This window comes from Amblyraja radiata, chromosome 21 (genome assembly GCF_010909765.2).
Source record: "Amblyraja radiata isolate CabotCenter1 chromosome 21, sAmbRad1.1.pri, whole genome shotgun sequence".
NCBI classification, from domain to species: Eukaryota; Metazoa; Chordata; class Chondrichthyes; order Rajiformes; family Rajidae; genus Amblyraja; species Amblyraja radiata.
In genome coordinates this window covers 3,540,475-3,552,700 of record NC_045976.1, presented here as the reverse complement: position 1 = coordinate 3,552,700, position 12,226 = coordinate 3,540,475, and the positions used below count along the sequence as shown (strand labels likewise).

Sequence of the window (12,226 nt, the reverse complement as noted above, 5' to 3'; positions counted from 1 at the left end):
GGTATATGTTGAACTGGAGGGCTGTACTTGTGTATAAACTCTATTGTATATCCCTGGATACCGCTTAAGATGTAAGTATCGGTTGTGAACATGCTCCATGCATTCAGAAAAGAGTGTAGTCTCCCCCCAACCTCCATGCTCCCTGTATTTTGTAGGGAACCAGACCCACCTACCTCCATAGTTACCAGTGGCAGGTTTACTTCTTTTTGTAGGTTCTTCGCTGCTGTTGTTGCGCTGGTGTCTGGATTTTCGGTTTGGTTGGCGAGGGAGGTCCCCGCATCTTCCAAGAAGGCCGGCCTGGGCCATGGCCTAAAAAGACTCATGTTTTGAATACCGGGCCTTCGAGCTTTCACCAGTTCTGCTGGTGGGTGCGTAGGGGTGCTGTCTTTGGTGTAGTGTTTGTTGGAGTCCATTTTATTAGTCCAGTAGGTTCTCTTGTTCCTGCACCCCTTGCATACTTGTCTTTCTATCTGCGGACCCCTCTTCCAGGTCAGCCCAGAACTGACCTGCAGTGCTCCCCTCTTATGAGGTAGAAGCACTGTGCAGCCCTTCAAGAGGTACTGCTGTGGGTTTATCATAGGGCCCACAGTGACCCGACTCCATCTCCCGGAGTCTGTCACATTGGAGCAAATGCTCCACACACCGCTCCATCCAGCTCCAGCGCTCTCGGGCGCTGGCCGCCCGCGGTCGTTCAAAGTCGGACTCCTCTGAGTCCACGACCTTGTTTGTTTTTGTGTCTAGCCTTTCCGCCCGGCTGCGTGGATCTGGCCGGTGCGGAGGCGACATCGGGCACAGCTGATCCCACTATCGGTGATCCGAGTGCCGCTGGCTGCTGCTGGCTGCCCGCTGCTCCGCGGTCCTTCCTCACCAGCTTTGTCCTTATTGCCGTGGAGTGGATCTGGCCGGGGCGGAGGCGACATCGGGCACAGCTGATCCCATCTAGCCCACCAGCTTTGTCGCAGCCCGTTGGTTTCTCCACCTGTAATTAGCATGGTAAAAACACAAAAAGACCGCAGCTCTTACCTGCAGGTCCAAGTTAAAATGTCGCTACGGGGGAACGTCGTTCCACCCCGTCTCCTGCCGTTTTCGACTTGTCCAAAAAGTCTACGGCCCCATTTAAATAGACTCCCGCCCGGCCATGGTGTTCTGGCCGGCGCGGGACCAAAAGTCGGCACAGCTGATCCCTTACGGGGTTTGTGCCTTCAGCTGCTGCTGGCTCCCGCAACTTCGCGGTCCTCCCCAGCCAGCTTTACTCGCAGCACTTGTGGACACTATTTTGTCCAGCTTCCCCCCCCCCCCTGTGTAAATACAGCGCGGGGACAAAAACTACCGCAGAGTAAATCACTTACCTGCAGGTCGCGGTTTCAAACTTACCGCTGCGGGGGACACTCCACCCCGCCTGTCGTTTCGCAAGCGTGAAGCGATAGGGCACGCATGCGTCCTGGCGGGGTTCTTCACGTAGTCACTCACGTGACTCCGAAGTAAAATCAGCCACAGCAGAGAGTCACAGTACACTACCATATAACCATATAACCATATAACAATTACAGCACGGAAACAGGCCATCTCGGCCCTACAAGTCCGTGCCGAACAACTTTTTTCCCTTAGACCCACCTGCATGCACTCAGACCATAACCCTCCATTCCCTTCTCATCCATATGCCTATCCAATTTATTTTTAAATGATACCAACGAAACTGCCGCCACCACTTCCACTGGAAGCTCATTCCACACCGCTACCACTCTCTGAGTAAAGAAGTTCCCCCTCATGTTACCCCTAAACTTCTGTCCCTTAATTCTGAAGTCATGTCCTCTTGTTTGAATCTTCCCTATTCTCAAAGGGAAAAGCTTGATCACATCAAATCTGTCTATCCCTCTCATCATTTTAAAGACCTCTATCAAGTCCCCCCTTAACCTTCTGCGCTCCAGAGAATAAAGACCTAACTTATTCTACCTATCTCTGTAACTTAGTTGTTGAAACCCAGGCAACATTCTAGTAAATCTCCTCTGTACTCTCTCTATTTTGTTGACATCCTTCCTATAATAATTGGGCGACCAAAATTGTACACTACATCCTACATAAGTAGACATCCGCCCAACCACCTCCCCGATTTTGTGATTGTGAAATTGCAGGATCCCCAGGGCGGAAGCAAGACTGTCATTGGCTCCCGACCATACCGGCGATCCATGTGGACACAATCGCGATCACCTCCAACACCTGCAGAGGAGTAGCAGCCCATACTCTTGTAGAAAAGTCACATCTGCTTTGACTTTGGCAAGGTACTGCAATGCCTTAACACATCGCAGTGTTGTAATTGACTTTCGATTGCTGACCATCCAACAAACCTGCAGCCCCTGTAAAGACTTTAACTGCATCCGCAGCCAACCCATAGAGGGAGCCACTGTGCAGCTTTCTGCAGCAAATGTAATTCCATTCTCGGTGGCAGATCTTGAAGCTTAAAAGAAGAATCTGAACCAAAACATTGTAGCCTTTAAGACAATGCAGAATAGACTATCCACACCAGCTGTGAATTTGTGAATAAACCGATTGTCTCTGCAATGTAAAATTGATGTCTCTGTAAACCGATAAATGAGAACAGACACTTGGCATCTGTGTAGGGAAAGTGTTAGCTCATTGGACTCGATGAGTCAACATCTCCAATACCTTCTGCAAATTCATCAATGCCACCACTTTTGTTGACCAAATCATTGCCAGTGCAGCAGAGAGGTAGAACACCCATCCACTGTTTTCTTTTAGATGTTCATCTAGTTCAGCCTGAACCTGCCAAAAGCATCACAGAGCAGACCAACCAGTCCTCTTTTAAAAAGTCAATAAAACCCAGCAATTAAACTTGGTTTCTGTTAAAAGAACACCATAACCAAGTTGCTCTGTGCAGGAAGCAACTGCAGATGGTGGTTTAAACTGGATAGACACAAAGAGCTGGAGTAACTCAGCGGGACAGGCAGCATATCTGGAGAGAAGCAATGGGTAATGATTCAGGCCGCGACCCTTCTTCAGACTAGTTAAGGAAAAGGGTAACGAGAGATATAGATGATATGGCAAATATATGGCATATAAATAGTCGATTTGGCAAATGTGATGTGTGAAATACGGTAATTATGGGAGACTTTAACCTTTACATGGACTGGACAGAACAAATTTGCTGCAACATGGCGGAAGATTAATTAATGGAATGTACACAAAGTGCATTTCTAGATCGAAATGGTGAGAATCAACTAAGGAAACTGGTGGAAAAGGCAAAATGCAGTAGTAACTCAGTGGGTGACTAAGAAATGGGTGACGTTTCGGGTCGAGACCCTTCTTCAGACCATTCTTCGAGTCTGAAGAAGGGTCTCGACATGAAACGTTACCCATCCCTTCTATCTGGAGATGCTACCTGTCCTGTTGAGTTACTCCAGCATTTTGAGTCTATCCTCAATCTACACCAGCATCTGCAGGTCCTTCTGACAGTATTTCACTGTCATTCCCTCTTTGTTTTCTCCATCAATTTGAAGTCAATCCAGGCACACCTGTGTTGATCATGACTCTATAGGTAGTTTGGGTAGACCATTAAGAATGACTGTGTTCCTCATTCACAACCTTCCAGCTATCTGGTACATTTTACATGAGAGGAGGACGAACAAGAATGGTACAAAAGTGATTCCCAGTTAGATGACTTTGCAAATCTGGAAAATACATCACAATGTTTCCCTGTGAGCTGGAAACCCACCACCGCAACTGCAACCACAGACCATTATTAATAACAGTTTTAGGATGACCGGAAGATTTCACTGAAACAAATGGTGTTTTCATAGCAACTGGGAGTGATTTCACCACATAACTTTGTTAATGCCAGTTTAATGAAGATGGGAAATCTACACTGAAAAACCCTTTGGCAATTGAACAGCATGTTGACTGGAACATTAGGAAATGTTTAGATATTTCCAAGAAAAACACAGAAATCCCCAGTAGCCAAATAGTTCCTCGAACAGTCTTGGATAGCATTCATTTTATCACTATGAGAAGAAACGGGATGAAATCAGTGCTTTTTTTGAAGAAAAAAAGATACAGATACAGGTGGCATTACTTGCTGTTAAAGCTGTTTAAGGGCCTGATTGCCTAATTTAATTTAATATATATATATATTTAACTTTAGTAATCTTTTTCTAATGTTTTGTTTTAATTGAAAATGTAGTTTTCAATGTTTTTGGGGAACATTATATCACCACATACCATCACAAAAAAAACAGTGTAAAATAAATGTTTTTACATTAATCTGTTTCATTAATAACATATAAATAACATAATCCTCCAAATAACATGACCTCCAAAGCTAACACTCCACATAAATAAACACAAACAATAGTCCAGATACCTATATCCCATTCTAAATGTTTATTCAGGCATTGTCAAAGGTAATGCCAAACTGCTGGAATGGGGAAACAAGGAACTACAGATGCTGGAATCATAAGCAAAACACAAATTGCTAGAATAACTTAGCGGGTCAGACAGCATCTCTGCAGGGAACGCATAGTCGACGTTTCAATTCGGGACACTTGTTCAGAACTGTCGGAATCACTGAAACACTGACATTAATTTTGGATCAATTACTGGAAATATGAGCTAGGAGTTTACTTCCACTTTGTTTCTGAGATTTTCAATTTGCTTTGCTGTTAGAACTATGAATTAATATAAAATGGTGCAAACCGATCCAATCCCAGTTTCCACACAGAAGAGCAACTGGATGAAATATTTGGCACTGCTCATTCTAACAAATTAAATAACTTCAGAGAAATGAATGCATTCAATCAATGCAATTATCGCAGATTTATACAGCTCTTGCAGCATTGGAGACCCAGGTTCGATCCAGCCTACGGGTGCTGTCTGTACACAGTTTTGCACGTTCTCCCTGTGGGTTTTTTTCCGGGATCTTCAGTTTCCTCCCACACTCCAAAGACGTACAGGTATATAGGTTAATTGGCTTGGTAAAATAATGAATTGTGCCGATTATGTGTAGGATAGTGTTAATTTGCAGGGATCGCTGGTCGGTGCGGAATCAGTGGGCCAACGGGCCTGTTTCCGCGCTATATCTCTAAACTAAACATTAATACTATAATGTTCCAGAATGGATGGTTTGAGTCTGATAATAACTACAGGCAGTTTCTGAACATAGTGGAGCACCTCACATTTCTCTGTATTAAATTCCATCAACCATTCCTCAGCCCACCAGCTGAACTGATCAAGATCCTGTGGCAATTGTTGCCATCCTTCTTCATTATCCACAATACCACACACTTTTGTGTCATCCGGAAACTTGCTAACCATGTACGTTCTCATCCAAATCACTGCTATAGATGACAAACAGTAATGGGCCCAGCACCAAACCCTGAGGTACACCACTAGCCACATGACTCCTGTCCATGAAGCAACTTTCCGCTATCATCCTCTGCTTCCTTCCATGAAACCAATTTTCTATCCATTCTGCCATCTCTCCTTGAATCACTAAACACTAAGGGGCAGAAAACGCTGGTGGGTGTTGTGTACAGGCCACCTAACAGTAGTAGTGAAGTTGGAGATGGTATCAAACAGGAAATTAGAAATGCGTGCGACAAAGGCAAAACCGTTATAATGGGTGACTTCAATCTACATATAGATTGGGTGAATCAAATTGGCAGGGGTGCTGAGGAAGAGGATTTCTTGGAATGTATGCGGGATAGTTATCTAAATCAACATGTAGAGGAACCAACGAGAGAGCAGGCTATTTTAGACTGGGTATTGAGTAATGAGGAAGGGTTAGTGAGCAGTCTTGTTGTACGTGCCCCCTTGGGCAAGAGTGACCATAATATGGTTGAGTTCTTCATTAGGATGGAGAGTGACATTGTTAATTCAGAAACAATGGTTCTGAACTTAAAGAAAGGTAACTTTGAGGGTATGAGACGTGAATTGGCCAAGATTGACTGGCAATTAATTCTAAAAGGGTTGACGGTGGATATGCAATGGAAGAAATTTAAAGACTGCATGGATGAACTACAAAAATTGTTCATCCCAGTTTGGCAAAAGAATAAATCAGGGAAGGTAGTACATCCGTGGATAACAAGGGAAATCAGGGATAGTATCAAAGTGAAGGATAATGCGTACAAATTAGCCAGAAAAAGCAGCATACCGGAGGACTGGGAGAAATTCAGAGACCAGTAGAGGAGGACAAAGGGCTTAATTAGGAAAGGAAAAATAGATTATGAAAGAAAACTGGCAGGGAACATAAAAACTGACTGCAAAGGTTTTTATAGATATGTGAAAAGAAAGAGATTAGTTAAAACAAATGTAGGTCCCTTGCAGTCAGAAACAGGTGAGTTGATCATGGGGAACAAGGATATGGCGGACCAATTGAATAACTACTTTGGTTCCGTCTTCACTAAGGAAGACATAAATAATCTGACGGAAATAGCAGGGGACCGCGGGTCAAAGGAGTTGGAGGAATTGAGTGAAATCCAGGTTAGCCGGGAAGTGGTGTTGGGTAAATTGAATGGATTAAAGGCCGATAAATCCCCAGGGCCAGATAGGCTGCATCCCAGAGTACTTAAGGAAGTAGCTCCAGAAATAGTGGATGCATTAGTAATAATCTTTCAAAACTCTTTAGATTCTGGAGTAGTTCCTGAGGATTGGCGGGTAGCAAACGTAACCCCACTTTTTAAGAAGGGAGGGAGAGAGAAAACGGGGAATTACAGACCAGTTAGTCTAACATCGGTAGTGGGGAAACTGCTAGAGTCAGTTATTAAAGATGGGATAGCAGCACATTTGGAAAGTGATGAAATCATTGGACAAAGTCAGCATGGATTTACAAAAGGTAAATCATGTCTGACGAATCTTATAGAATTTCTCGAGGATGTAACTAGTAGCGTGGATAGGGGAGAACCAGTGGATGTGGTGTATCTGGACTTCCAGAAGGCTTTCGACAAGGTCCCACATAAGAGATTAGTATACAAACTTAAAGCACACGGCATTGGGGGTTCAGTATTGATGTGGATAGAGAACTGGTTGGCAAACAGGAAGCAAAGAGTAGGAGTAAACGGGTCCTTTTCACAATGGCAGGCAGTGACTAGTGGGGTACTGCAAGGCTCAGTGCTGGGACCCCAGCTATTTACAATATATATTAATGATCTGGATGAGGGAATTTAAGGCAATATCTCCAAGTTTGCGGATGACACTAAGCTGGGGGGCAGTGTTAGCTGTGAGGAGGATGCTAGGAGACTGCAAGGTGACTTGGATAGGCTGGGTGAGTGGGCAAATGTTTGGCAGATGCTGTATAATGTGGATAAATGTGAGGTTATCCATTTTGGTGGCAAAAACAGGAAAGCAGACTATTATCTAAATGGTGGCCAACTAGGAAAATGGGAGATGCAGCGAGACCTGGGTGTCATGGTACACCAGCAGTAGGCTTGCAGGTGCAGCAGGCAGTGAAGAAAGCGAATGTTATGTTAGCTTTCATAGCAAAAGGATTTGAGTATAGGAGCAGGGAGGTTCTACTGCAGTTGTACAGGGTCTTGGTGAGACCACACCTGGAGTATTGCGTACAGTTTTGGTCTCCAAATCTGAGGAAGGGCATTATTGCCATAGAGGGAGTGCAGAGAAGGTTCACCAGACTGATTCCTGGGATGTCAGGACTGTCTTATGAAGAAAGACTGGATAGACTTGGTTTATACTCTCTAGAATTTAGGAGATTGAGAGGGGATCTTATAGAAACTTATACAATTCTTCTGGGGTTGGAGAGGCTAGATGCAGGATGATTGCTCCCGATGTTGGGGAAGTCCAGGACAAGGGGTCACAGCTTAAGGATAAGGGGGAAATCCTTTAAAACCGAGATGAGAAGAACTTTTTTCACACAGAGTGTGGTGAATCTCTGGAACTCTCTGCCACAGAGCGTAGTCGAGGCCAGTTCATTGGCTATATTTAAGAGGGAGTTAGATGTGGCCCTTGTGGCTAAGGGGATCAGAGGGTATGGAGAGAAGGCAGATACGGGATACTGAGTTGGATGATCAGCCATGATCATATTGAATGGCGGTGCAGGCTCGAAGGGCCGAATGGCCTACTCCTGCACCTAATTTCTATGTTTCTATGTTAATCCCATGGGATCTAATCTTCCAGAGCAGCCTACCATGCGGAACCGTGTCAAATGCTTTGCTGAAGTCAATGTATACAACATCCACAGCTCTGCCCTCATCAACCTTTTTGGTCACGTCTTCAAAAAATTGAATCAAGGGATATGTGGAGAAAGCAGGAACGGAATACTGATTCTAGATGATCAGCCATGATCATATTGAATGGCGGTGCTGGCTTGAAGAGCCGAATGGCCTACTCCTGCTCCTATTTTCTATGATTCTAAACTCAATCAGATTCGTGAGACATGACCTCTCACGTACAAAACCATGCTGACTATCCCTAATCAGCCCTTATCCATCGAAATGCCTGTATATCCTGTCCCTCAGAATGCTCTCCAGTAACTTTCCAACCACAGCTCACTGGCCTATAGTTTCCAGCATTTTCCCTGTAACCCTTCTTGAACAGAGGCACAACATTTGCCACCCTCAAGACTTCTGTCACTTCGCCTGTATTTATCAATGACTCAGAAATCTCCGAGAGGGCTCCTGTAATTTCCGCACTAGCTTCCCACAGTGTCCTTGGATATATATCTTCAGGCTCAGGGGATTTGTCTATCACAGATGATGGTTTTCTTTGATAGGCAGATTGTTGAACAAAGGCCAGAATGAAGACAAATGTGAGCTCTAAAGGGATGAATGGTTGTGGATTGTGAAGCTTGGGGATAGAAACATTTTGAATTGTGTAGCCAGAAGGGATGCAAAGAAATGGACAGGGAGAGGGGAGAAACGAGGATAGCCAGGGTTCAGGGGAAGGAGTGTGGGTAGTGTGGGGAGGGGGGAAATGGGGAAGGGGGCTTTGTGGGTCAGTTACCTCAAATTGGTGAATTTAATATTCATACCATTGGTTTTCGACCTGCCCAGGAAGAATATGAGGTGTCGTTTCTCCAGTTTGCATGTGGCCCCACTCTAGCAGTGGAAGAGGCCTGGAAAGAAAGGTCAGTGTGGGAATGGGAAAGAGAGTTGAAATGTAGAGCAACCTGGAGATCCATTAAGCCTTGGAGGCGTAAATATTTGGTAAAGAGGTTGTCAAGACTATGCTATGAATCTATTCTGTTAAGAATGATCTTCTGTTCTCAGCATAATTGCTTTTAAAACATTATTGTATTGGAGCTAGGCACGGACTAAGTGGGCTGAAGGACCTGTTTCCACACTGTATCTCTAAACTCTAAAAAACTAACTGATTCTTCAGTGCCCAATGAAAAGAAAACAACATGAAGTAGCTCCCTTTAACCAGAGTTTTCAGCATGACCTTCCAGTCACTAACCATTTCTTTAAGTTTTGCTAGTGAATGTCAGATGTGAAACTCATGAAAATCTCTGAGGGTATTGAATTAAATCTCACTTCAAAGGTTTTGCAAGATTCTTATAAAAAAAGCCTTGCCCTTAGTCTGTGGTATTAATAGACTCACCAGCACGATACACATCTCAAGTCTTACTGATTGTGATAGTCTTGTTTTTCACTGATCACATTTGGCCATATAACTCTAGCTTGCGTCTCCTCCCAGGATCCCAGTGACATTTTTGTTTCCAAGAACATCTGCACACGTTGCGCGTACAAACCAAATGTTTGTGACCTCCCATGTATCTCCAGCTCACTAAGCTAGCCAGCTGGTGGAATAGCTGCCAACTACCAAGATAATGCAGTTGTCACTGTTCCAGCAATCCAGAACTCATCTCTGGTTAGAGTTTGAACATACTCCACACGACCATATGCATTTATTTCAAGTACTCTAAGACCACCTGCTTTAGTGTCATCTGCAAACATCTCTCCTGCACATTTCCCCTCTAATTCCTGTTGACTATTCGGGTGTCAAAAGTACAACTCCCAGCAAGGTGATCATTCCCTTCTTATTTCTCAGCTCCACCCAGAAAGCCTCACGGTAATGTCGCTTTGGACAACTGCCTTGATGTTCTTCTCAATCAATAAAACAACTCCCTCTCCTCTTTTACTCCCACTTGAATCCTGCCTGCCAGGGATGCAGCTGCCACTTTGAGGACAATCCTGTTATATGTTCATTGGTTGGCATCGTGCCGTCCTGCTCCTTATGAGCTACAATTTAATTCTACATCTTAAATAAATGGGATGAAAGACTCATCAGGGTTACATCTGGGTATGATTGGAGATTACACGTTAAAAGGTGATTTCAATGAGACGCGTGTCATTCTGAAGAACTACAGAAGAAATGCTCAGAGGCCTGGAGAAAATCTTTATGGCACTGGGATAGAGTGCAGTCATTAAGCATACCATCACAGTAGGAACAACATTCAACACTACCCAGTGACCAAGACCTTGACTGTTACTAAATGGCCATCATCCACGTTCCTTCACATACTGTACCATTACAGAATTGCAAAGTATGCCATCGGGTTAGGTTCATTATTGTCACATGTACCAAGGTAATAATAATAATAATTACCTTAATTTTATTTAATGGGCGCCTTTCAGACATCTCAAGGACACCTTACATAGTAATCGGAATAAAAACATATAATCGGAATATAACAAGTAATAAAGACATCACAGAGATACAAATTAAAAACAGAATTCAATCCAAAAACAGAAAATCAAAAACACAGTGTGAAGAGAGAGCAGCGGCAGCCAAAGCGCGCCAGCGTCCATCCTCTCTTCACGGCAGCCATCTTGGACACAGACCTACAGGACTACAATTAGACAAAAAAATCATCCCCCCACAAAGGTACAGTGCAAAGCTTTATTTTGCATGCTGTCCAATTAAATCAGATAATATTACATGTCAATACCATCAAGCCAAACTCATGTACAATAGGTAAAGTGAAGGGAAAAATCCAGAGTGTAGAATATAGTTTTCAGCATTGTAGATCAGATGCTATAAATCAGAGCATTGAGTATAGAAGCTGGGATGTAATGTTAAAATTGTACAAGGCATTGGTGAGACCAAATCTGGAGTATGGTGTACAATTTTGGTCGCCCAATTATAGGAAGGATGTCAACAAAATAGAGAGAGTACAGAGGAGATTTACTAGAATGTTGCCTGGGTTTCAACAACTAAGTTACAGAGATAGGTTGAATAAGTTAGGTCTTTATTCTCTGGAGCGCAGAAGGTTAAGGGGGGACTTGATAGAGGTCTTTAAAATGATGAGAGGGATAGACAGAGTTGATGTGATCAAGCTTTTCCCTTTGAGAATAGGGAAGATTCAAACAAGAGGACATGACTTCAGAATTAAGGGACAGAAGTTTAGGGGTAACATGAGGGGGAACTTCTTTACTCAGAGAGTGGTAGCGGTGTGGAATGAGCTTCCAGTGGAAGTGGTGGCGGCAGGTTCGTTGGTATCATTTAAGAATAAATTGGATAGGCATATGGATGAGAAGGGAATGGAGGGTTATGGTATGAGTGCAGGCAGGTGGGACTAAGGGAAAAAAATTGTTCGGCGCGGACTTGTAGGGCCGAGGTGGCCTGTTTCCGTGCTGTAATTGTTATATGGTTATATGGTTATATGGTAGTGCACCCGTTCCAGATACAAGGTCCAATGTTTGCAATGAGGTAGAGGGGAATTAGACAGTACCCTAGCCTATGGAACGTTTTTCCTGATACCAAAGGAGAAGAAGCTGTTCCTGAGAATGGTGGTGAGCGCTTTCAACCTTCTGTATCTTCTGCCCGAGTGAGGACAAGAATGAATGGCTTGGGTGGGAAAGGTCTTAGATCATGTTGACTGCTTCCCCCTCTTCCCCCACACACCCCACCTACCCCACACACACACCTATACACCCCCCTCTCCCCCCACACACACTCCCTACCCCCATACCGCCCCTCCCCCACACACCCCCTACCCCACATGCCCCTATCACACATCCCCCCTCCCCCACAGCACCTCCAATAGCCCCCACCCCCACACCCCGCCTTCCCCACACCACTCTCCCCACATGCCACTTCCCCCACACGCACCCCTCCCCCACAACCCCCTCCCCTCCCCCATATCCCCTCTCCCACACACATCCCCTCCCCTACACCTCCCGTCCCCTACACCCCCATACACACCCCCTCACCCCCCACACACACTCCCTACCCCCACACCGCCCCTCCCCCACACCCT

General features: G+C 44.6%; 1 long non-coding RNA gene across 1 annotated transcript in view; it reads right to left on the bottom strand.

Moving 5' to 3' along the window:
* LOC116985021 overlaps positions 1 to 12,226 on the bottom strand; it is a 225,055-nt gene that overhangs the window by 54,797 nt on the left and 158,032 nt on the right. The gene's annotated exons all lie outside the window — the stretch shown is intronic.